The sequence below is a fragment of the Natator depressus genome, chromosome 10, assembly GCF_965152275.1.
Source record: "Natator depressus isolate rNatDep1 chromosome 10, rNatDep2.hap1, whole genome shotgun sequence".
NCBI lineage: Eukaryota > Metazoa > Chordata > Testudines > Cheloniidae > Natator > Natator depressus.
The window spans coordinates 19158210-19185305 of record NC_134243.1 but is presented as its reverse complement, the minus strand read 5'-3'; the positions used below and the strand labels follow the sequence as shown (position 1 = coordinate 19185305).

The 27096-nt window shown below is 41.3% G+C and overlaps 1 long non-coding RNA gene across 4 annotated transcripts in view; it reads left to right on the top strand.

Annotated features, from left to right (window-relative positions):
- The window catches only part of LOC141994900 (uncharacterized), a 116150-nt gene that overhangs the window by 43285 nt on the left and 45769 nt on the right, over window positions 1–27096 (top strand). For 2 of the 4 annotated variants that reach the window (XR_012641218.1, XR_012641217.1), the window contains exon 2: window positions 5557–5701. The exons of the other annotated variants lie outside the window; for them this stretch is intronic. This is a non-coding gene — a long non-coding RNA (uncharacterized LOC141994900). The remainder of the gene's footprint in view (window positions 1–5556; window positions 5702–27096) is intronic. 4 annotated transcript variants of the gene reach the window in all.

Below are 27096 nucleotides of genomic sequence, written 5' to 3'. Positions count from 1 at the left end.
GACTCCTTCCCCAAAGCCCTGACCTGGCCCTGTCTCTTCCCCTGAGCGCGTCACGTTCCCGCTCCTCCCGCGCCCCCAGAGCAGCCAAACAGCTGTTTGGGGAAGGGGAGCTTGGCTGCGGGTGGGTGCAGATTTTTCCCTGTGGGTGCTCCAGCCCCGGAGCACCCATGGAGTCGGCACCTATGGTGGATAGGGTGGGGATTGACTGTGAAGGGCCTTGAAAGTGAAGACAAGCAGTTTGTCTGATGCTTTAGAGGTGGGGGAGCCACTGGAGGGATGCAAAGAGGGATGATGTGGTCAAAGCTATTGGCTAGGAAAATGGTCTTTGCAGCAGCATTTGGAATGGATATGAGCGGGATAAAATTGCATTTGTGAAGGTCAAAGCAGAGAGAAGGATGTTTCAGTAATTGAGGTACGAGATTATGAGAAACTGGGCAGAGTTTTAGCCATGGGTGGTGCATGCATCCCCCCTGCTCTGCCCCTTCTCCCTGAGGCCCCGTCCCCACTCTGCCCATTCTGCCCCCACACCCCGCTGGCTGGCCCACTAGTGCAGCTCCGAACTCTGGCTAGCCCGTCGGTGCCCAGAGCAGTCCGGAGGAGCTGCAGGCAGTCAGCCAGGGCCAAGCCCTGAGCCCAGGCCGCTGAGAGGAGCTCTGAGTCCTGCCGTGGCCCAGCCCCAGGGCTGTGGCAGAGAGCATTAACGGGGGTTTTGGGAGACTTAGCATCCCCCGGCCTCCATTATCTGCCACCCATGGTTTTAGCTGTGTGGCTGGATAGGTAAGACCCTGCATTAAAGATCTTATTCAGAAAGAATCTTTGAGCCTAGATGTGAGGACCTAGACACAGGTCTCAGTTGAAGATGATGCCCAGGTGATGTACCTAAGTGACAGGCAGGATGGTGATATTGTCCAGAGTGATTGAGAAAGGAGGTTGCAGGGAGGACCCATAAACTTTATCTCAGACACCCTCTGATGCCTGGTAGCTCCTGTGCTCAGTATTTGCATACCCCTCCACTCAGGTTACCAGTCTGAATAGCTGAGTGGGTTGGGTGGCTGCCGATACTGCATTTGCAAGGTCGATCTCCACCCATTGGAGGAGGAAAAAAAGAGAAGTGACCCTGAATTTGTGGCTAGTTGTTTTACCAGCTTTGAAAGACAGACCTACTTGCCCCCTATCTAATAGAGTTGTAGGAATTGCTGAGAGCAGTGTGATATAGGGGTAATTATGTTAGTAGTGTGGGCTGTATCTTAAATACTTGACAATAAAGAAGGCTGTAACTCCAAACTCCCTTCCAAAATGCATTTTACTCTTCACAGCTGTTACTTCAGGTGGCAGTAACATCATTTGACAGGATGTCACAAATGATGAATTACGGTGCCACCATTCAATAGCAGCGTAGTCTAATATATTCCGACAATGCAACTTGGGCACTTCCAGCTCTGCTTCATGATGACGAAGAATGCAACCTCTTCGCACATCCAGAGCTTGTCTGAAGGTGCAACACTTTCTTTAGCCTATTATAATTTGCTATTAAAAATTCAATCTAATCTAAATATTATTTGAAGTATTTCATGTTGTTATTCTCACCGGTACTAAATGTAATTCCAAGTATTAAAAGAATAAATTCTGGCACCTTCATTCTAATCAAGTTTCTGTTTGTTTTGTCTTTGTTAGTGGACTTGGATCAAAGCTATGGCTGCGATTTGCTAAGGGAGCTGGGTGCCCATGGAAGTTCAATAGGAGAAATGGATGCTTGCTCTTTGAAATTCCAGCCTAAAATGCTAATGCACCGCTCTTTGAGACTTACTTTCTTTTCTACCTCTTGGAGGTTCTAAAGGGAAGCTGCCAGCTTTGGTCACCCTAAGTTAGATTGAGCTGTAAGACTTAGCGCTGGGTAAGGGGTAGCTCAGAGCCGTGCTGTTCCAGGAACAACTGCGGGAAGGAATTGTGACTCAGTCCAAATCCCTCCTCCGCTCCCACTTTGCTCCTGGGGCAAAATAAATTACTGGGTGCAGCTTCTTCCCCTTACGTTGTCTCAGCTTCGTAGGTCAGCTATGGCTATGCCCATGCTTCACCTACATCTAACCCTTCTCCATTTCCTTCCTGCCTACTTACAATCTGCACCCCCAGAATTGTGATGTGGGGAGCCCTCTCATAGCACTGCAGATGGGTGGAGAGTCCTTTTGGGTTCAGTTTTCAGAGCCCCTGATAACTGCAAATTTGTCCTTAACATTAAATGAAACTGAAAACAGCACAAAGGGGGAAAGAAATCTTCCCAATGTTGGGATATTATACACTGCTCTTTGCTGCAGTTCAGACTTAATTCATCAAACAGCTTTATTAATCTAAGAGAATCATTCAGAGAGATGTTTGATCACCTTTATTGAGTCATAATGGCATCTTAACTGTTTCTGAAATCACCAGAAAATCTATTCCTGTCATGGAGGCAGTAACCAAGCTGTAAATTTGAAATGAAATAGAAAGGCAGATAATTGGATCAATGGTTTGTTAATGCTGATATTGAACAGTTACTTCACTATCGCTCTATGATAAAATATAAATGGATAGTGCTAGCATCACATCCAAAGCTGACATCACATGGCCACGACTCAGAGCACTGACATTATGTTAGGACTCTTAGGACTCATTCAGCCATGCCAGGAAGGGAAGATTTTGGCTCAACGAATGGATGAGTGGCTAATCAGAATTTTGTCCTGACTATGTGGAAGCCATTGTTGTTTCCTGAGTGTAGTGAAAGCCATTCTTGTTTCCCTATGCACAGCTTTGGCTTTCAGGAGATGAAGGAGTAATCATTGCCAGTTCTTTCCTTTCAATGTACACTGTAGGATTTAGGACATGCCACTGGCGAGAGCCTGTCTTGTTTTTCTTAACTCTGCCCCAATGCTTTCCTTTCGCTTTGGATCCTTCACTCAGCATCAGCCCAGCTCTCCCTTTCATTAGAGCCACAACTCATTTTAGAAGGAAGGCAAATTGTGGCTGTTTTGTATATCGGATATTTTAATATTAAAACTGATAATTACATTCTTTAGGAAGTGATACATGGCATTTTCTACTTTCCAAAAGACTAGATGGCTTGGAGAATTGGTACTAGGCTTTGAATCCTTTCACCTGAGAGCTGCTAATCTGAATTAAGCCCTGATGTGCATTGACCAAAAGTTACTGTTGTCTGGCTGTTCAGTGGCTGATGTGAAGCAAATCTGGAGTCTCGGCCTAGTTCTTACGTCAACAACATAATTAACCTTGCAGTGTGGTGAGTAGAATTGCATAAGGAGCTTCAGATATCAGGAGGGACATACAATGTTGTAAGACCAGTGGCTCAGGAACACAAGCTTGGGTGTTGCTCCCAGGTGTGGCATAGAGACAAAGAGCAGAGTCCTCTTACAGCCCTGCCTATTTGCTGGAATACTTATTGTTAATGAAAGAAAGCAATGGAACTCATCGCTTAAAAGTATCACTGAGTCCAGGAGTCTATTTGGATTCAGGAAATATTAGATATTTATATGGGACAATGAAAACACCCACAGTTCCATTAGAGAGGATCTAAACGCCTCCTGCCCCAAGTCAGGAAGTGGCTGATGGTGTTGTTGCTGTCCCTGTTTGCCTGATCCAAACATTTATAAATGTGTGCTGCCTGAAATTCCCCAAAACAAAGTTCTTTTCCTGTTTAAACAAATCTCTGCTTCAAACCTAGAATTTGCTTTCGGCAAACGGTCATATGAGCACACCTTTGCTCCCTCAAATGTACTCCAAAAGCAAATAGAAAGGGGAGTGAATACAGCTGTGGCAAAACTCATTTTATAAGTGGCTGAAATATATTTGAATATCTTTTCTATTGTTCACTCATTTCTATTATGTATCAATCACCGTATATATCTGCACTTTACCAGCAAGAAAGGCAGTTTCCCTTCTGAGGAACATACAATTTAAATTAGACACAACACAAGTACAATGCAAAGTAAAATGAACACAAAGGGTCTTTCTGTCAGCTTCCACTCTGGCCCCCTCTAGTGCCAACCTATGTGTTTGAATAGAAATGTTGGTTTCAGAAAATGCAGCCTGCTTACCATGGGTATGATCCTGTAATTAGGGTGTTTATTGTGATGGCCTAATGTGCTATTGCTATATGTCATAAGGGAATATAATACACGGAAGAGTAACCAACAATATCGGAATACACCAAATGTTAGTTTTCAGTATATCATGCCAGGTATGGAATCTCTATGTCTAATCTATCACCTGTTGGCATTCATGCCATGCTCATCCCCTTGGTATGGGAACCCTTTAATTGCTGGTATTTTAAGAATGGATTATCAGTAATAATTTTCTACACAAGTAATTCCAAAGAGGTTTCATTGCTACTTAAACTGCTTGTCCTCAGCCGTGTTCATTCTTTGAGGTGGTAGCTGCCATCTTTTAACATTAAAGACATCCCAAATCTAGCTTAACTCTGTGCCTACCCAATTTCATAAGGATCATTAGGCAGATAATACTTTTCTGATGATAAAACTGAAAAACATGCACATTACAGGGCTTCTATTTCTCACCTAAAATATCTTTTCACCGCAGGAGGACATTTTAGAATCCTATTAGGCAATCATTCATTCTGCCTTTCTTCATTCTTTGTAATAATCAGCAAGCCAGCAACTGAACACCTGTAAAGTTAAAAGCATTGCTTTTTATGTCACATCAGTAGCTTGCTAATGACGGGAATTCATAAGTCAGGCAAACACTTAATTTGTCAGACGTCTTTATTGACTCCTTAACCCCTTAACCCTCTCCTCCATCAGTCTGTCTCTCTTATTCACAAGCGGCTGTTAGGGCATTTTAGTCTACTGCTGCCTGGATAAGCAGCTACCAGCCAGCCATTGCCGATGATTCCCATTAGGGTAGAAGAAGTGCTAAGACTGATGAAGAACTAGGAACTAGGCTAAACAAGAGAGGATTGACTGTTAAGGGTGGGACTTTAAGAGGAGCCTAAAGGATTTAGGAGTCTAACTCCCATTGAATTTCAATAGATTTGAGCACCCAACTTCCTTTGACAATCCCAGCCGTGCCCCTTCTAATGCTGTAAACAGCACAGGTCATCTAAGTGAGTTTCAGATTCCCTAGTACTAGTAAATAATAAACCCCTTGCCTTTAAGATAGTTCTATAGGAAAAATACTTTTTCTTTAAAAAAACAAACAACCGCCCCCCTCCACAACCTCCCTCCCAAACAAACAACAAACCAGTTTCACTCCAAACAGAAGGGATTGAGCACCTTCTTCCCTTACAGCTGGCTCCTCTGAGGGGCATTTCCTCTGACATAATATTATTAAAATCCTTAGGTTAAGAATGTCAAAGCTGTGCTGGGGATGTAGCCACACAAGTCCTGTGCATGTCAGTTGAAGTTTTGTGGTTACAATAACTGTGGTTGCCTTTGCAAATCTCAAACTGTCGTTTGTACTGTACTTGTCTGAATTAATCTAATTCCCCTCCTGGCCTCCCAAAAAACCAATTTACAATGAACTGTAAGGTTTTTTTCTTTGGCCCTTTAGTTCCTGATGCATCACAACAGTGGCGGAGGGAAGGTAGATGTGGGGAAAAGCAGGTATCGAGGAGAAAGCTGGATAGAGGTTTGCAGCACAGAATCTTGCAAATGTTTTGCAGCTACAAACAAATGGATCATTTTGAAAGTGAGAGGTGAGTGTGAGGTGTTTATTATTTTTTTTTTAAAAACCTTTCTATTTTTCATCTTTCAGCAATTAAACAGAATGGATGTAGCAATGGGTTTTTGGTTTTGCTTTGTTTGAGTGAAAAATTGTACAACTGTGGTGATTTCCAAAAGTCCAAATAGCCAATAGCCAATCAGCTTGCAGATTTGAACAACTGCTATTCCCATCATATTCTAATTAGTCACAATGGAGAGAGATGATCCTGGCACTGTGGATTTAAATCTGAATTCTCTGCCTTTTTGTGTTTTTAAGCCAAAGCTTTAACTTCCTTTGTCTTGCTGTTGGAATGCGATTTTTGTCCATGTTTTCTGTCCTGTACAAAAAAGACATAGGTTTCAAGGAGACATTGGGAGAGACTGATTTTCTGTGGTAGCATTTACTTCCTAAATCAGGAAAGCAAGGTTAATGCAAAGCAAGTATTAATGGAGAGTTGTAAGTGCTGTTACTCTAATCACCAGGAACCTTAAAATGCCCTTACTTAGATAGGGGCAATTCATTTTTTTGGAATAATAAGCAATTTTAAAATGAAAGCAGCAAATTGGAGCCCGGTATGAACCACAAATGCTAAATTCCAGTAAAATGACCCAATTAATTCTTTTACTCTTGTTATCAACATTTCTTGGAGCCTATCCTATTTAAAAAAAATGAGATGGGTCGTTTTCACAGTTACAGGGCGAACTGCACTTTAGACTCCTTTCAAATGCACCTCTTTGTGGACAGGTTTTGCTACCTTCACCCTTCTCCGATTGGAACCACACTGTCCTGCCACTCTTAGGCCAGGTCTACACTACCGCTGCCAGTCGATCTAAGCTATGCAATTTGAGTTACATTGGTAGCGTAACTCAAGTCGACCTAGCTTAGATATACTTACTGCGGGGTCCACACTATGCTATGTCGATGGAAGACGTTCTCCCACCAACATTGCTTCTGCCTCTTGTTGAGGTGGTGTACTGAAATCGATGGGAGAGCGCTCTTCACTAGACCCGCTAAATCGATGCCGCATGAATGTTTAGCGTGTTCTGGCACGTAAATTCCTTGCAATGTCAGCTACAGAAGTGCCATGCAAACATCTGTTCTCTCTTTCAGGTGACATTGTAAATAAGAAGTGGGCAGCATTATCTTCCGTAAATGTAAACAAAATTTGTTTGTCTTAGCAATTGGCTGAACAAGAAGTAGGACTGAGTGGACTTGTAGGCGCTAAAGTTTTACATTGTTTTGTTTTTGAGTGCAGTTATGTAACAAAAAATCTACATTTGTAAGTTACTCTTTCATGATAAAGAGATTGCACTACAATGCTTGTATGAGGTGAATTGAAAAATACTTTCTTTTGTTTATATTATTTTTTATTACAAATACTTGCACTGTAAAAATGATAAATTGATCACTATACACTTTGTATTCTGTGTTGTAATTGAAATCAATATATTTGAAAATGTAGAAAAACATCCAAAAATATTTAATAAATTTCAATTGGTATTCTATTGTTTAACGGTGCGATTAAAACTGTGATTAATCACGATTAATTTTTTTGAGTTAATTGCATGAGTTAACTGCGATTAATTGACAGCCCTACCAATAAGCACTTCCCCTTACCTAAACTTTAATTTTTCCTCACAAGCTTTTGTAAGTTCCATTCACTCCAGTTACCCCATCTGTGGGCTAGGAAAGATGCCTGCATGGTGCAGTTTCTGTGTCTCTTTCTCACTGTGTCTCCATTAATGTCTCCCCACTGGGCAGCTGATGATCATCCACTCAACCCCTTCTCTCCACCCTCTTCATCCCAAGGTCAATGCTGTAAGATTTTAGTATCCCCTTTGTTCTTAGTTTTGGACTGGGAAGAGTAAACCTTGCCAGCCTAGCTAGGGGTATCTCCCAATTAATAGCTTCCCCATTGTTTCCCCAGCAACTCTTAGACCTTGTCTTTTTGGCAATTTAGAATGCACAGAATCTACAGTGCTCCAGCCTGCCGTGCACTGAGTGGCCGTGTGGACCCAGCTGCTGAGCACTAAGGTCTGTTGTCCACTTTCATCTACCGCTGTTTAACCCAAAGGAACTTCTGAACTTTTAGTGTGCGGTAGCAGGGTCCACGTGACCACTTAGTGTGTGGCATGCAGGAGTGCTGTAGGTTTATACCCCAGCTTGCCATGCACCAAATCACTGCATAGACGTGCCCACAGTATTCCCTGTGATGGTACCTTCTCTTTGCCATTGTTTTGTTTCTTTTGGTTTTCCCTCTCAGTCTCCTTTGCTTTAACTCTGTACAGCCAGGCGGAATAATACCAACCAGGCACACTGAGGTGCATATGATATTTAAAACAAATATTGACTTTTAAGACCCTCTGCAGTCAATCCCCACCCTACCTGTCATCTCGCATTCAATATCGAGCCGTTGATACTCACCTCTGATTGGCCAATGATGCCATCCTCCACTGCCCGCTTCTTACATTTTTGTGCTTTCTCCCATGCTGCCCCATGTACTTGGGAAGAGCTCTGCATAAACATCTGTAATCTACCGTGACACCTTGTGGTCTCTGGATGCTAGCAGTTTATCAGGCTGACCAATATTTTCCCTTTTACTCCCTTATCTGTCTAATCCATCTGTTGTCTCTTGTCTTATACTTAAATTGTAAGACACTAGAGACATGGACTGTCTTTTTGTTCTGTGTTTCTATGCTGCCTAGTACAATGGGGTCCTGATCCATGGCTAAGGCACTTAGATGCTACCACAATATAAATAATGGCTAAAAATACATATAACTCCCTCAGTCTCCACAGTCATGATGACAACAACCACCTGGGAACTAATGCAGCACTAAACTGGACGCTTTGAAGGGCACCATTGCTCAGAAGTTCTGAGGTATTGCTGTTTAAGGCAGTTCTGTTGCTGCTTACCCATAACATGGATGCATAGAACACTAACTGTATTTGTCAGGCTATGACAGCCCTAGGTTGTTGAAAGGCATGTTTTGGGATATATTGAAAAAGTGTACGGAAGATGACAAATAATTGGAGTTTGCTACACCTCTACCATAATGGAGATGGACATAATGAGAGACAGTATGTCAAGAGTGTCTGGATGGTGAGTAGAGGAATCTGACCTGATGTTTGTTTGTGTATGTATGTATTGTGTACGGTAGCACCTGAAGAACCCCAGTCACAGATCAGGACATTGTTGCACTAAGCTTTATACAAACAAAGAACAAAAAATGGTCTATGCATCAAAGAGCTTACAGCTTACATATTGCATTCTTAGCTATAACTGTCCATATAAAATGAACCATGGTCCTACAAGGCTCGTAAACCACAGAATGAGAAGCTGTGGCCACCTGAAGCTGAAGTAAAAAGACTACCCCATGAATATTATTACCCCACACGGTAGCTTTTTCCTTAGCTTTTTGTTCAGGAGGTTCAAATATGGCTCTGATGGAGTCTGTTACTACTGCAATATCATCATCATCATCCTGTTCCCATTACGCCTCTGGTGTTTAGGGCAGCGGCAAAGTTCCTCCACACCTGTTTTTCTGGCAAGTCTTTCAATGGTTCCCCAGCTGTGCCCCAGGTTTTTCAGCTCACCTTCCACATCTCTTCGCCATGTTGTTTTCGGCTTTGTTTTCACTTGCCTTCAGGTGTCCATCTTATTGCCACTCTGGTGATGGAATCAGTTTCCATCGGAAGCACATGACCAATCCATCTCCAACATCTCCTGGAAATTATGGTGTTCATATCTTCTTGGCTGCCCTGTGTGACTAGACCTTGGTTTGAGATTGTTTTGGGTCAAAAGATAGAGGATTTTTCTGAGGAAGCTTGTATGGAATGAAGACAGTTTGGACATGTCATACTTCCTCATTCCCCAGCATTCCACACTGTAAAGTCCTATTGACTCTATCAGAACAGCTCTGATAAATCTTGAGTTTGGTTTTGGTGTTGTATTTTGATGATTTCCAGACTGAATTTAAGCTTCTGAAGGTGTGGCTTCATAGATTCTGTTCCGGATGTCCTGGCTTGTTCCATCATCCTGGATGGTGATGCTGCCGGAGTATATGAATGTTTCTACATTGGTGAGAACATGATCCTCTATCCGTACTGGTGATGGTCCAGGTCTACAAGGGATGAGAAGAGTGTCCATTTAATGCCTCTTGGCATGTCTTCTGTTGTACACCATATTACCCAGTCAATGGCAGTGTTGAAGAGGATTGCAGACCCCTGATGTACTCCTGTTTTGACTTCAAAACTGAGCTCACTGTGATCAATACTGCATGTAAAGTTGGAATAGGAGTTTTTGATGATGTTGATTATATGGAGAAGGATTCCATATGCCCACAGAATGTGTTGTAGGCTGATCCTGTGAAAGCTATCAAAAGCTTTCTCAAAGTCTGAGTTTAATGTAGAGTTGCCATTGCCATTCTAAGCATTGTTCTTTACGTTTCGTAGCATGAAGATCTGGTCTGTGCATCCACGCCCTTTCCGAAAACTGGCTTGCTCTTTTCTGAGAATGCTATAAACTGCCTCTGATATACGCTGGACTATGATCTTACACAATACAAAGGGGGAAATTGCCCAGGAGCCTGGGCGATTTAAAAGGGCCCAGTGGCCCCCAGCTGCTGCTGCTAAGGTAGCGCTGGCAGCGGCCAGGAGCCCCAGGCCCTTTTAAATCACCCAGGTGGGCTGCAGGGCTCCTAGGTGCACATGACTGCTCTGGGCCCTGTGCTTTGGGGGGCCCTGCAGGCCAGCACGATTGGCCAGCGTGTCGAGTCCCGGAAGTGATAAATTCTGCCCAGGGCCCCGCTCCCCCTAGGGATGGCCCTGGCCCTGAGACCCGGAATTTCTGTCGGCGGGCCTGAGTGTCGCCATCTGCCATTGATCATCTTATGGTCAATCTGACTTATATACACGAGAACACCATGTCAGCTTGTGAATTTCACAATGTTGAAATAGGGTTCCGCCGATGACTAGGTCATTCATATTGCAGAAATCAACAAGCCTCTCTCCATTTTCATTCATCGTGCCACACCCAGGTCTTCCCATTGCTCTGTCAATTGTGTTGTCCGTACTGACTTTGGCATTCAGGTTTCCCATGAAATAGTTAGGTCGTGGCGTGCTACTCTCTCTAACTCCACCTGTAGTGTAAGGTAAAATTTGTCCTTTGCTTCTTCATCACTGTCATTTGTCAGAGCATAGCACTGAATCAGGGTGAGATTATTGTGTTTCCCTTTTAGTTTGGCTCTTATAAATCTGCTGCTGAAGGACTTCCAGTCAAGTCAGGAATGCTCCACTCCCTTCTTCAAAAGGATGGCAACGTCTTCTCATAGCCATAACCTCATGGTGTTGTCCCTCCTCCCATCCAGAATTGAGCAAAGTTTCTCCCGAGGCTGTTATTAATCTTCCTGATCCTGTTCATCTGCTCCCACTGACACCCAGGATGTGTAAGCTGTAGCGTCTCGTCTCCGCTGTGACCTCAGCTAGCTTCCCTGTTTTGTACATTATCCATACATTCCAAAAACCAAGTTTGGTTTTTGTCTGGGTGTTGAGCACTTCAGTCTTCATGCCAGTGGCTTCCTTTCAGCTTTCACCACTGGCAGTCAATACGGGTCATTGACTCCTGAAGGCCATCACACACAGTAATGGTCGATTTCTCTGCTGCTGTTTCCATAACATATTTTGTTTTTTATGGGACAGGGTTGTTAGTCCTGTGCCTAACCCCCAACCTGGAGGACCAGGGTGTCTGTTTTGTCTGGCCCCTCCCCCCACATACCAATCTGGCGTGGTTGAACCTGCCAGGAGCAAAAAGCCCTTGAGAGACAGACTCTGGGGATCGTTAGAGCATGCAAGCTGTCCCGCCACAACAAGGCATGGACTGTCTTCAACACCTGTGTAATGATGGGTCTTCATTTGTCAGCATAGGGTGATCACTTCTGCACTTTCTCTCATCCATATAGTTTAGTGATACAATTTGCAGTACTTCAGCAGCTAATGTGGACAGACGTTACTTCTAGAAAATATCCTCTTTTAAGGTAGAGGGACATGCAAACTGGTATTAGACAAGCATACCACACAGTTATCCAGCAATCTTAATGGAAACATTGGTGTGAGTTAGTGCCCACTATACCCGGCCCTCTGGGGAACTGAGGGGCATGAGTAACACATTCCTCTTTACACCAAAGTTCTTTTGAAGCTGAACGTAAGTGTGATACCTTAGCCCCAGCATTGGTGGGTTGATTTGTTTGCAGAAGGGTACCTTTTCCAGTCCACACTTGTGCTCTGAAAACTCCTGCTGCTGAAACCTCTCTGTTTTCAATCGATAAAATGCAACTGCAGTGAGTAAAAATGCTGTGACACCTATTGCTATCAGCAATCTCATTTTGGACACAGGGTTTTGCATTCCTGCATCATATTTGATGACATGACATCTTCCACTGCTATTTGCAGCAACCTTTCTGCTCTATTACTGGCTAGGGCAGGGGTTCTCAAAGTGGGCGTCGGGGGTCGTGAGGTTATTACATGGGGGGTCGCGAGCTGTCAGCCTTCACCCCAAACCCCACTTTGGCTCCAGCATTTATAATGGTGTTAAATATATTTAAACGTGTTTTTAATTTATAAGGGATGGCGGGAGCTTCGCACTATATGAAAGGGGTCACCAGTACAAAAGTTTGAGAACCACTGGGCTAGGGGCTGGTTTGTACACAGGTCCATGCTGGGGGTAGTGCACATCTGCCGAGCCCAGCAGGAGCTCTAGGCTGAGTTGTGCCTCAGGAAAGTCGCTTAGGATAATACAGTCTGCTTCCCTCTTTGGTCAACACCACTGGGTTGGGCAGAACAGATGCTGGGACATGGGGTAGCTTTTGGAGTAGCTTGCAACTCTGGGATGCTAAAAGGGAACAGTACTTGTGCTCTTCTGGGTGCTCCATGCACCTCCCCACTGGGCCACTACACAGAGAAAGGGCCCTTTATTTCATATTTCAGCACAGTGGGTAGACGGTATCCCAAGAGGTGTTTGCATTTACATGTGCAGAGAGTGAACAACTTGTACTGGACATAAGTCATTTTTATGTTAGAACGTTGGCACGTAATTGCTTTAAAATCCTATTTTATTGCAAGCTCATGGTTTAATCTGGCTTTAAATGTGATCCACATCAGAAATGGGAGAGGTACCTGTCTGTCTTCCCCTCTCCTCAGTGGTTTTGTCTCAATGTTTCATCCATCTCCAACTCTTCTGCCGCTCCATTCCTTTATTTTTAGTTCTTTCTTTTTAATTAGCAGAGAGAATCAGGGCATGGAATATTATATGTCACTCTCTCCCCTTTCCTGCACCCTGCTTTGTAGCATGAGCGCTGATCATGATAATTCACAAATATTGTGAGCTTCCTGTAGTTTAAATTAGAAAATCTTCTGCTCACCATTCTGTCCTATTTTGTACATTAAAAAGCATTCAGGGTATTGTGTCCTACACTTGATATCAGCTTATTGAATGGTACATTAGGTTTTTAGCTGGCACTCACATCTGGCATGCAAATATGGACAGATTGGCTAAGAAAAGGCAGCCATCTAAATCGGTGTTTGCAGTGCTGCTGCAGCAAACCATGGTTTTATGAGAGAAGAAATATCATCAATCCTGGAGGAAACTGTACTGAAGGAGAGTGGGCCCTAGACATCCCAGCTAGAGGAGATATAGCTGAATGGCAAGCATTAATTACAAATGTCAGCTGTAAGTTGCACAGTACAAGCTCATATAAAATTAAGTCTTTGATTTAGCGCACAGCTTTTATTCTCCATATGCCAAAAAATAAGGTTTCCTTAAGTCTTGCATTTATAAATTGTTCTACCTTTTTTTTTTAGAAACGTCTGGTAGATCTAAAGATTTTTTTTTAACTTTGTTCCTAGAAAAGGAGAGAACACTGACAGGGAAAAATTTCTATGCCACAAACCATTTAGAGTTTCATCAAGTAATCTGAAAATAATCAGATGATGATAAACTTTGGAAACTAAATTAAAAAGGGTGTGCTGCAAAAAAATGTAGCCTTATTAACGTTAGGAGAAATTACCAATGTATATTCATGTGCACAAGCCGCATACTTAGGGTGAAATATTTCTGCCTTACAATAGTGAAACCACTCTGAAGTCAGGTGCAACTCAGTGGAGAATGTGGCCCTTAATGTATAACTGGTCTGTAATATGAAATTAACATTGGAGCTAGTTAAAACTTTTTCTGTATTTAAAATTATGATGGGGGGGGGGCTGTGGGAATTCTGAATTTCAATGAAAAAAAGCAAGAGGGAAATTTGAAAAAAACCCATTAAACTATTCCCCCTTTGGACCACTGGTAATCAACACATGCTGAAAAACGTAGGGCCAAATTCTGCTCTCAGTTGCACCTATGTAAATCCGAAGTATCTCCATTTATTTCAATAGGTAACAGAATTTGGCCTTAGCAGTCTCTTTTAATGCACTTCTCCCATGCATACCCATAGGAGAAAAGAGAACTGAAAAGGGGTAGTTTTCTGGGCCAGGAGAGCAATAAGAACAATAAAGGCAAATAATTTGGTAAAATAATAATGAAGAGAACAGCCCAGGGTTGACCAGAACATGAGCTCTGCAGAAAGAGCTGTGGATCAGTCATTATATGAGGAGAGGTGAATAACAAGGGTCACAAAAGCATGCGAGAAGAAAGCCCTTCTTCATGTATGACAGTAGCAGTTTCAGGAATGCTGACATATACCAGCTGCTGCTGCCATCCAATGAATTAGACCAAAGAAAAGAGATGACTGGACAATTGACTGATCAAGTAAGAGGAAAGGAAAATAGCCAAGGTCTTAGCAGTATGTGGGGATCATTAAAGAAACATTTAACAGGGAGCCTAAGATGATCAAAGTGCCTCTTTTTGTCTTAGCAAGACAGTATTTTATTGTAAGCCTCAGTTAATGTTGGTCGAGTGATTTCAACATGAAAAGCACTAAATGAGCTTGAAGTATTAGCATTAATCGTACTTGATATAAATCCTAAGGATGAAACTAGTAATAATTAATGGCTAATAATTGATTGAATGAATAATCAAAGCAACAGTAATAAGCCTAAGCATTTAAAATTCTATCAGCCCCCTCCTCCCCAAATCAGGAGATTACCTTATAAATCATGAAACTTTAAAAAAAACTTGGGGGGGGGGGTCACACTTTCAAGCTTTTCCCACACCCCAAGAGTTAGAAATTTACTTTTTAAAAACAATGAAAGTAGTGATTCCCCGGTAATGATCCAAGTCCAGCACCTGGGGTCTTAAAAACACTAAATATTGCAAGACTCATGGTAAAATTGTGAGTGTTGGCAACATTTTAAAAATTATTGGTAAGGAAGGTAAAAAAGTCAGAAAGCAAAGTAATTTAGCACAAAATGGTCCTGTACTGGATTATTTCTTAGCTTACAAAGTTTTCAAGGAAAGAACTATGTCTGCTGCTGTGTTTGTACAGTAGTCGCACGGTGGGGCCCTGATCCTGAGCAGTGCCTCTGAGTGTTATTGTAATATTTAAGTTTCATGGCAAGTGACTATGTACAAATAGCATCGTGAGGGTTTTTCCTCTAGCTGCCAGCCCTACAAACTCATCCTAGGACCTGAATGTCAAGCTATGTTCTTTCTAATTGTTTTGGGATTGCATGGATGTGTATGAGATAAGAATTAGGCTCTCAGGTGGACATTATTAACTGTTCTATTGATATTTGCAGCAGGACAGACTCCAGACCTCTCCCATACTATTGTTGTACAGCTTCACCGGAGTAAAAAGGAGTATAAACCTTATTGTTGTCACAAAGGTCAGCAGATGTGACTCTGAAGACACTCTCGGCCTGACTCGGACCTCACTTACACCATTTTACACCAGCATAACGGGAGTTGTACAGAGTTACTCATGATTTTCATTGGTGTAAGTGAGATCAGAAACAGCTCAGCAGATCAGTTGTTTACGAAGCTGCCGTTTCTACAAAGTTACTTTTCTCACGATAACGGTGCTTTGGCCTTGAAACATGTGAATAGTTGCACTGACATCTGTTTAAACAAGTGCAAAGTGCTTTGCTAGATTGGGGTCTTTAAGCAGTGGCCTTGGCTTGGTGTGCATTCTTATGGAGTGGTGCCTTTCAAGATAGTAAATGAGTATTTGAAAGTGGAGATGGGAATTTGATCATTCTATTCTCTCTGGACTCTTGTACTGAACGTTTCACCACAGTATCTAACAACATATAGTCATTGTCCCTTCTCTTGTTTACAACTGTGTGTCCCCCTTAAGCTGAACATGGATTATGAATTTATTATGAAGAGCTAACACCTTTGTTGAGCACCCACCTCCTTAGCTGATGCCAAGACACATGCATCTTCTGCTAGTGGTGAATGTAAATGCTTGCAGAGCTGATATAAACCTAGGCATCTATAGAGCTCTACACCATAGAGAGTTGGGTGATGATTTTCATGGTCATTTTTAAGTTTTCTCTTGGAGACCCCCTGATGTCCATGTATCTCTGGGAGGACAGGAGGGGAAACGATGCCAGAAGAAGATAATTAGGAACATTTTAATCCACTATAAAACGTTCTGGGTCCGCTTCAGTAATCTTAAGCGATTAGCTTGGAACTAAGTATCCTTGTCTCCATAGCAGCAATTGCCACAGTCAAGTGCTGACTTGAGGCCCGTTTTGTGGAATAAAGCAGGTAAATTACAAATTCCCCGTAGAAGAGCAGTTTGGCCTGAATCAAACCTTTATGTGGAAGTTTAGGTCAGACAAGCAGCTTGTCTGGTCTGTGTACTGTATATGATGATGAAAGCACATTCCCAGAGGATGTGGAGATGTTTCATACTTCTGGCCTCACTTTGATACGTGGCAGGAGTAGACTCCAGACTGATTGCCTTCATTGTGTTTGGGGAGGACAGTCGGTGGCATCATCGCAGTGGAAATAATGGAGAAGGAGGATGTGATTAGAGCTGTGCAACCCCCAGAAGTCATCTTCAGAAACAGTCTTACTGCCAGAGTTGGCCTTTGGGACCCAAAGCCTCCAGCCATGGATCTCCTTTCTATACATGTCAAGGCTAATCTCAGCTTTCATTAAAGACAAGTGAGTTTCTAGCTCTTAATGTTGAGGGAACAGCCTTGGAAATGTGACCCAGATACTAGGATGGAGAGTTTAGCAAGGTGATTTCTCCAGAAAGTGATTTGTTAGTCATGACTCCTCTGTGTCTGTCATGTGGCTGTGATACTAGAGACATGGGGGACCCCAGACCAATCCAGGGCTATGACAAGAGGACAGGGAACATGAGGGGATTTCATTGTCACCTGCTGCAAAACTTCTGACTTAGCTGCAGGCTGGAAAAGAGCTGCTCTGCTGAACAGGGGCAACACAACTAAGGAGCAACACATTAGATATGTTAGATGCATCTGATGAAGTGAGCTGTAGCTCACGAAAGCTTCATACCGCCACGGGAAATAACAAAAAACTTATTCGGTGGAGTTTAGCTCTCCAAAATTTTGATTTCGACATCCAACACATCTCAGGAGCTTCTAACAAAGCAGCTGATGCACTCTCCCCTGAAAGTTTCCCAGAATCAACTGGTTAAAATCGTCCTTGAGATGTGGAAAATATTGTTAGTCTTTATATACTTGGTGCATGTGTCTTATTCACTCTGTTTTTTCGTAGAGCTCCAGGAAGAAATCCCAGCCAGTGTTTCACCCTGTCTGTGATTTGGGGGGCGTGTCATAAATATAAAGGGAAGGGTGAACACCTTTAAAATCCCTCCTGGCCAAAGGAAAAGCCCTTTCACCTGTAAAGGGTTAAGAAGCTAGGGTAACCTTGCTGGCACCTGACCAAAATGACCAATGAGGAGACAAGATACTTTCAAAGCTGGAGGGGCGGGAGGGAGAAACAAAGGGTTCTCTCTGTCTGTGTGATGCTTTTGCCAGGAACAGAAAAGGAATGGAGTCTTAGAACTTAGTAAGTAATCTAGCTAGATATGCGTTAGATTATGATTTCTTTAAATGGCTGAGAAAATAAGCTGTGCTGAATGGAATGGATATTCCTGTCTTTGTGTCTTTTTGTAACTTAAGGTTTTGCCTAGAGGGATTCTCTATGTTTTGAATCTAATTACCCTGTAAGGTATTTACCATACTGATTTTACAGAGGTGATTCTTTTTACTTTTCTTCTATTAAAATTCTTCTTGTAAGAAACTGAATGCTTTTTTCATTGTTCTTAAGATCCAAGGGTTTGGGTCTGTGTTCACCTATGCAAATTGGTGAGGATTTTTATCAAACCTTCCCCAGGAAGGGGGGTGCAAGGTTTTGATGAGGATTTTGGGGGGAAAGATGTTTCCAAATGACTCTTTCCCAATAATAAACCCGGTTAGACGTTTGGTGGTGGCAGCGAAAGTCCAAGGGCAAAAGATAAAATAGTTTGTACCTTGGGGAAGTTTTAACCTAAGCTAGTAAAAGTAAGCTTAGGAGGTTTTCATGCAGGTTCCCACATCTGTACCGTAGAGTTCAGAGTGGGGAAGGAACCTTGACAGTAGCTTTCACAGATGCCATTTTGCAAAAGCCAAGGCATTGTCTAATGTCTGCTCCCACAAAGCCAGGAAGAGTTTAGATGTCTGACTGCTGTGTTAGGGTCAAATCCCACAGTTCTTACTCAAACAGAAACTCTTGTGAATGAAAGGGGTGAGAGGAAGACCATCTTACTTGAGTAAAGGCTGCAGAATTTGGCCTCGGGAGAGGGAAGGAGAGAGCCTGAAGTAAAAAAGGAGGGACAATGACTAAACTTTGCCTCTTGCTAGCTTGTTTGACACTTAATAAATTCTTCCAATGGTGTGATATTTGTGGGGCATGTCTTCCTTCAGAGCAATCTGCCCACCTGTTGTGTATGTGGAGAGATTTATTGGTGAGTTTAAGAATTTTTTGCCACATACAGCTGCATGCAGAGCAGGAACATCTGCTGCTGTATTTTTTTTTAATTAGCTGGAGGCTTCTATTTTTAAACAGTCAGATCATTCTCAGTTATTCTGTGCTTGTCCATAACCTGTGCAAACAGAAAATTGTAGTAACTAGATTCATAGATTCCAAAACCAGGAGGACCCTTATGATCATCTAGTCTGAGCTCCTGCATCACACCAGGCTGTGGAACATCCCCAAAATAATTCCTAGAGCAGATCTTTTAGAAAAACATCCAGTCTTGATTTAAAAATTGTCAGTGATGGAGCATCCACCATGACCCTTGGTAAATTGTCCCAATGGTTAAGTATATGCCTTATTTCGAGTCTGCCATTGTGCTACCCAGTCACCTTGGATTTCTTAGGTATTTAAGTTCCTCACAATGTGCTCTTGACTAGACTAATTTTGTGTCCTCAACAAATTTTGCCACCTCCCTTTTCCGCCTGTTTCCAGATCATTGATAAATATCTCAATGGCATCTTGTTAGTAGCATTTTGCCATCGTGAAAATTGTCCATTTACTCCCACTCTGGTCTCTTGGCCAATTTCAGATCCATGTGAGTTTTGTTGCCCCTCTGCTGAGCCAGTAGCAAATTTGGGTGCCTTGTAAGTTAGTTTCCTGTTTGGTGGAGAAATTAATGACATGGAGTCAGGTATTTGGTTGGTGAAATTGGTTTATTAACAAAATGTACAGAGGCTCCATTTCTTTGACAGTGGTGGTTACAAGCTGCACGCAAGCAGAAAGCTCAGGAAAGGCCTGATTACCCGCTCCTAATAAACAGGTGTCTTGAGCCCCCGCCCACTTTCTCTCTCTCTCTCTCTCTCTCTCTCTGGTCTCTTGTCAATTCCAGTCAAACCCAACTGCCTAGACATCTCTGTCTCTCTTTTCCTCCTTCAGCCCTTTACTTTACTTTATACCTAAGAATCCCCTAGTCCAAGGCTCTCCTTGGACTGGACTGTCCAGAAAGGTGGCCTGGCCATTAGCCCTCCTTTTGTGCAGCTGCTCTACAACACAAAGGGAGCTCAGAAAGGCATCTTTGACTTCACAGAGTGCTATATACTGGGTGCTTATACATCAGTGACCCCGAACATGCAAGTCATCAGCACCTTTTCCCGTAACAGTATATTACCTCTCAGCTGTGTCCACTGTTTCCTAAATAATCTTGTGGGGAACATTGTCACAGTCTCTTTTGAAAGTCCAAAGACCGCATGGCTGGAATATTACAAAGTAGTCTGAGAGTTAGGCACTTGAATCCCATTGGAAACAAGCACCTAATTCCCTTGGGTTCATTTGAATATCCCATCTATTTCTACCAAGACTTCACTATGTTGTTGACATGAACTGATTTTGGCTGTTAATACTAAGGAAACAAAGGCTGATTCTGCCCAAGGAGATGAGAATGTCTCTAATATCTGGAAAATAAATGCCAAAATAGGAAGTTTATTGATCGATCAATGTCAAGGTTACAAAAGGGATATTGGGAAGGAGTTTCTGCAGTAAGAGGTGCCGTAGATGGAAAGTGAAGGCTTACGCTGGCACATGGAGGCTCCTATGGTAAGTGATCCTAGGTATGCTGACCCAGTGCTCATTTAACTTTTTGAAGTATCAAATCTTCTCAATCAGGGAATGAGTCATGAGTGACTTTAAAGGACCCATGAGAATGGTAAGGGTATAATTTAAGGCATGACACATCCCATTAATATTCTCATAATTGTTGAACTGACTGCACATTTTTTAATTAGACACAGCTAGTTGTAGTTGTGTGCCACTTCCTAAGAGTCTGTTGCACTTTAAGTGATCCAAATGTTGTTTCTCAGGACCCAGGGAGTGTTATAGATTTTACTCATCGGATTCTCTGATTTATGGTGGCTGATTCATGTGACATGTTCCTGACTGCAGTATTAAATGGAATAAAGATGAGTCATGGAAGAAAAGTGGGGTTTCTGATTGGGCAGTGTTGCCAACAACCCTTAGGAGCTGCAATCTTCAGTCTACCTTGTGGGAATATTTTAGGATGATCTGGGGCAGTATTTAAGCAAAATTTTACCTAGAGATAAAATATACTTTTGTGCATTATGTTGGAATCGTAATAAGAAAACAGCTTTTCTTTTCTAATTTCAGTCATTCTCTTTGGACTGCAATAAAAACCACTTTGTTGGCTACTCTCCATGTTCTTTAAGGGCCAAAATATGATTATTTCACTTGCATGAGAAGTCCCCTTGAGCTATTCTTATAAATGAAGCGATAGCAATTTGGGCCTTCCATGGTAGAGAATTAATTCCTTTGCTCTGATCACATCAGACTGAAATACTGCTTCTGTGAAATGAAAAGGATTTAAGGAGCAATTTCAAAAGCACCCAAGGCCTTGTCTTCACTGGGAAAAAAGTGTGTTTTAACATATACATGCTAAAATCCTAGTGAAGATAGCCAGTTGTCATTTGAACATGTGTTAACTGCTACATCACTTCCCTCTACTTGCTAACACATTAAAACTACAATTTTAGCCCATGTTAAATATATAACTTTTTTTCCCTAGTGTAGACATGGTGTAAGTGACTCCGGAGCACAAATCCCATTATTTATCACTAAATCCTAAAACACTGTGCTTTTGAAAGTCTCACCCTTATACAATAAGCACCTTTCAACATATAGAGCAACTTCTATTATCCAAAGCTCATTTATTTAAAACAGTCATTTCCCCATATTGAAAATTTCCTAGTTTACCCAAACTTAGTCACTGTCTCTGGTAACATATGGATAACCAATATTATACTGCAGACTTGTTTTTGGCATGTTTCTTGCCCATTTCTTTCTTAGATGCTCCAGATACTAAGGGGAAAACAGAGGACATATCATTAAACTATGTAGTTTCTTTTGTCTTCTGTTCACTTTTTGTCTGGCACATATGCACAGTGCTTTGTCATATTTTCATCCATCCTTTGTGGTATTAAAGTACATAGTGCAATGGTATCTAGGTACAGTGCATGGATGATTTAAAAACCAAAAAGACAGCACCACCGCTCCAGTGGGCTGTCTTCTGCCATTTGAGTTAGCTATTAACATGCTACGTTTTCAGGTACCTTAATCCTAGACAGAGGGAAGAAGTGGGGTTTTCAGTGTGATATGAAGATAGCAATGGAAAGCTGTTACATAGACTTTGCCAGCTATTGAGGGATCTCTTCATCTGGCTTCCTTGAGTTAATACTTGGGTTTGTTAATGGAATATTGGTAGATGTTTGTAACTGCTTTGGTGGGTGCCAGAAGAGGCCCTTGAGAGGTCCTCTCTCACACAGAGTTTTGTAGGCCAGTGCCAAACCTTGAATTAGAACTGGGAGTAAACAGAGAGGCAGAATATGTAGTAGAGAACCAGTGGAATATATTCTTTTCACTTCATCCTACTCAGGAGGTGGGTGGCCGCACAGCTTCCCCATAAGTGTGTTTGTCCATGCTTAAGTAGCGCGCATTACACATGCATGGAATCCTGTAGCCAGATTGTCATTTGAGTGGAATAGAAGGAGCCTTCTCACTGGCTGGAGATAGAAGTAGTGCTTTTGATGACTGAGTGCCAGCTGAGTGTCAAAGAAGTGAGATACTGCAGCAACTACTCAGGTTAAATACTTATGGTTACTGAAAGGGTATGTTCTGTTAGAGCAAGTGCATAGCCCCACTCCGGCACATCTCTACCTAAAATTACCCCAGGGCCAGGCCTTTGATTTTAACTAAGATGAGGAGTAGATCATGTAATCAATTATGTAAACAGCTTTCAGAGATGCACTGTCTGACTTAGAATTTTTTGAAGTGAAATCTTCAAAGCACCAAGAGATAATGCAAATTGCAATACATGTTGATTTTGAGACTAACTAAATGAAACCAAAAGTTCAGATCCTATCTAATCCATAAAACTGAACAAAGCAGGGAACCCTTCCCCCGCCCCCTGACAAATGCTATATCTTAAGGAGAAAAGGAGTACTTGTGGCACCTTAGAGACTAACAAATTTATTTGAGCATAAAAGCTTATGCTCAAATAAATTTGTTAGTCTCTAAGGTGCCACAAGTACTCCTTTTCTTTTTGTGGATACAGACTAACATGGCTGCTACTCTGAAACATATCTTAAGGAGGTAATTCTCCAGGCCATATGTGATATGACTATAAGCAAAAATAATCCTCTGCAGGGTGACATGCTGGGGCAGGTTTGGCCCATGCAGCCCTTCTGATAATACAGTTAAAAAAAAAATTCTGTGGATGAAGAATAATCAGCAGCACACACTGCCTTTATCTTGGAAGTACATAAATGTAGCTGCAAAGGATTTCACCCAACATTATAAGACTTAGGGCAGTATGGATCAGAGCAAAACTTTCTTTCATATGGACACAATGAACAATGGAATTTAAATGGTTGAACAGGTATTCACAATGTGGATCAAGCGTTTCTTGTAAAGAATCGACATCCACACACTTTTGGTCCTTTATTGATGTGTTTTCTCTTTAAATGAAACTACAAAAGACTTAGGAAATCTCTCTTTCAAGTATCAGATGTATGTTTTTGATAGGAATGACGGTAGAGGTTACACTGTCATTTGCATAAAAAAACCACATTGTTAACTCCATCATTCTTGAGCATATATTTCCCGTTGTCGTGCTGATTAAACTTCAGCCTTGACTGCTTGGAGGAAACCAATGAAATCAGAAACACTATATGTTAGATTTATAACAGAAGGGATTAAATGCTTTCAGAGTATTTGTTCAACACATCTGTTGAGACATATTTTATTATTATTTTTGTATTATACCCATATTTAAACCTCTTGAAATGAAGAACAGCTAAGAATGGATTTGCCTTTTCAAAAGGGAAAGAACCTTGAGAAAATTGGCCTTGTAAGGTTAGATAATATGTCCTAGTCATGGATCTAAGTTCAATGGAATCAACAGGTACAGTAAGTGATGAAGAAGAAAATAAAAGAAAACAATTTTGTTTGAGTGATTGGAGGCTATACAAGAAAAGAAAACAGGAAAGATTAGTTTTCTAAGGCTTGAAGCGGCAAAAAGAAAGTTAGAATTTCTGGGTTATTGGCCTGGAGAGATCTAAGGACCTTGAAATGTAAAGACACTGTCTGCCTTTGTAATGGGGTATTTATAATTAATGTGAAAACAGTTTTCATCCCCTTCACCTGCCATCATTACATGAGACAGATAAAAATAAATAGTGCATTAGTTAAACTGTTCATTGACAGTGAATATAAACATATCTTGAAGCTGTTTAAATTTGAATCTAAACTTAAATCATCTTAAGTGGCAGAAAAAATCGTCATATGATTAAATTATAAGTCTAAAAACCCATATGAATAAAATGTCTTGACGTGAATAAGAATGGTGATCTTTATTTGATATTAAAGATAATGAATAAAAAGCCATGTTTCTCTCTGATTGAACACAGTTTAATCACAATTATCTTTATTATTAAATATTTATTAAATACAGGTAGCACCTGGAGATCTCAACTGAGAGCAGAGCCTTGTGTTAGGTGCTGTTCAAACACATAGTAGGAAATGGTCTCTGCTCAGAAGTGTTTATAATCTAAATATAACCAACTAGATCATCCTTCCTCTGTTTTTCTCCAGTGGTTCTCCAGGTGTTCTATATTGAATTGTATGTTTATTTTTAAATGCTAACATGCATTTATTTTGTTAATTCAGAAGTGTAATATACAGTATTATGCAGAATCCTTGTTCCAGTGCCGCTCTTCTTTAAGTAAGATGGAGAAATGTACTACAGTGTAATGTTATAAGATGCCCAGATAGGCCATGCTGTTGGATAGCTTGGAGGATTTTTTATTAACCAGTTACTAAATAGCTGAAAATATTAGTATGCCATCACACTGTGCATGAACCAACCCACACATTAGTCATACATGTCTCCAGCAATGCACTATACATGGGCTTATGCCTTAAACCAGCTCAGAAACCGAGGCTAGTGCAGAAGGCAGTGGCTCCTTTTTGAAGTGGAATGTCTTGCTGAGAATACACTACACCAGCACTCTGTGATCTGCTCTGGCTGTCAGATGGAGCAGAAGTCATGTTTAGGAGGAAAACCAACTCCTCTTCTGCAGATACAAAAAGCCCTATTGCAGTGGAATTAATATATTAGCATGAGATAGGAGGGGAAAAGGTATCGGAGCACAGGCCGTTGGTAGTCCCTGAGCAGCAGAGATTTGGCACTGAGGGTGCAGGTTGGATTTCTACTTTGTCCTCTTTCGCCTCACTTAAAAACTACTCGCTTACAAAATCAGACATAAAAATACAAAAGTGCCACAGCACATTATTACTGAAACATTGCTTACTTTCTCATTGTTACCATATCATTATAAAATAAATTGAATGGAATATAAATATGGTATTTACAGTATATAGTACTGTTTATAGTATATAATTTATAGTATAGGGAGCAGTATAAACAAGTCATTGTATGAAATTTTAGTTTGCGCTGATTTCGCTAGTGCTTTTTATGTAGCCTTTTGTAAAACTAGGCAAATATCTAGATGAGTTGATGTACCCCATGGAAGACCCCTGTATACCCGAAGGGGTACATGTACCCCTGGTTGAGAACCACTGCTCTAGCACATAACTAACACAGTGAGGTTGGGATTTGGGTCATAATGAATGAGGCTATAACTTCAATGAGTTTCAGTTCTGAACAAATTGCAGAGAAAAGCAGCATATTCCATACAGTGGGATTCTTAACTAGCCCAAACTAAAGAATTTACAGGAGGCTGTGTTTCAGATCACACAGAATCATTTAGATGAAACCCACATAATATTAGAGAAATCATGTCCTGTTTTTAAACAAGGTGAGGGGGCGGAAGGGGGAGGCAAGATAAATCAACATCTGCTGCCTTCAGGTTATTGCATAATTACAGGCCTCTGGGCTTTGGAATAGAGAAATGGGCCTCAATGCAATTAGAAGGAAGTTGCTGTTGGGATCTGAAAACCTGGCAGTTGTGAGTCCAATTACCTGAATATTTCAAAGGTCACATTTTCCAGTGCATTCCTAAAATATATACCAAATCTTATTGAGAGCAGAGGACACATCCTGAAATCATATGCATCCCCTTTCTATGAATTCTGAATGAAGCAAGTGCTGACCTGGTACAAGCAGGTTGAACTCCATTGACTTCTGTTGTGTTGCAGCTTCTTACATTACATCTAGCTTTGGCCCATAATTTGGAAACAAGTACCTAATTTAGACTTGTTCTGAGATACTGTTGTTTCCTTGGTGATCTGTCTTACCGGTGTTTTGTTTTGTTTTGTTTTGTTTTCATTTCACATACAATAAAAGTCAACAGACATTTCAGTGCTGTTGGCATTAAGGGATTGTAATGTCATTTAATGAATTTAGCTAACAAGTTTGATTTGATTGTCAAGACTGAAGTGTGCAAAAGCTGTGTTTTCCTTTCAGAAAAACAAAGCCCCTATTTTTATCTTGTATAATGGAACTGTGGACCATTTCTTTATCCATATAAATGTCTAATCCTTTCTGAATTCTGCTAAATTCTTGGACTAACTGATACATCATTCAGTAAGCTCAACACATTACAGTATTTCCTTTTTCCAGTTTTAAATGTGTTGCTATTCATTTCAGTGGATGTTGTCTTGTTCTTAAAAGAACAGATAAAGAGGAGCACCCTTTCTACCTTCCCCATGTCGTTTATTATTTTGTGTACATTTATCATGACCCCTTTTATTCATCTCTTCTTAAACTAAATAGTCCCAATTTTCTCATTCTCTCTTCATATAGAATAATTTTTGTCCTCTGAACCTCTTCTATGTCTGTGATCTATTTTTGAGACGGGATGATGAGAACGCCACACAATATTCCAGGAATGATAGGCACCCCATAGATTCATATGATGTCACTGTAGCATTTTCAGCATTATTGTCTACCCTGCTCCTTGTGCATTGCATCATCTTGATTGCTGTTTTGACCATTGCTGCACATCGTGCAGTTTTCATAGAGCTGTACACAATGACACCTAGGCCTTTCTGTTGGGTAGTCAGTTAATTTGGAACCTAGAAACATGTATGTGTAATTATTATTCCTTCTAATGTGCATTACCAGGCACTTACCAACAATGAATTTCATTGCTGTCACTATTACCATTCACCTACCTTTGCACACTGAAGTTCCTCAGTCTTTTCTCTAGTTTTGACTGTCCTAAGTAATTTAATGCCCTCTGCAAATGCTAACATCTCAGCATTCACCCCCTTCAATATATTCATTGATGATCTGTTAAACACCATGAGATCTACCGTGGAATCTTGGTGCTCCCCGCTGTTAACCTTTTGCCTTGCTGAAAACTGACCATTTATTCCAATCCTTATTTTTTGTCTCTTAGTTAGTTTCTAATCCTTGATGGAACTTGACC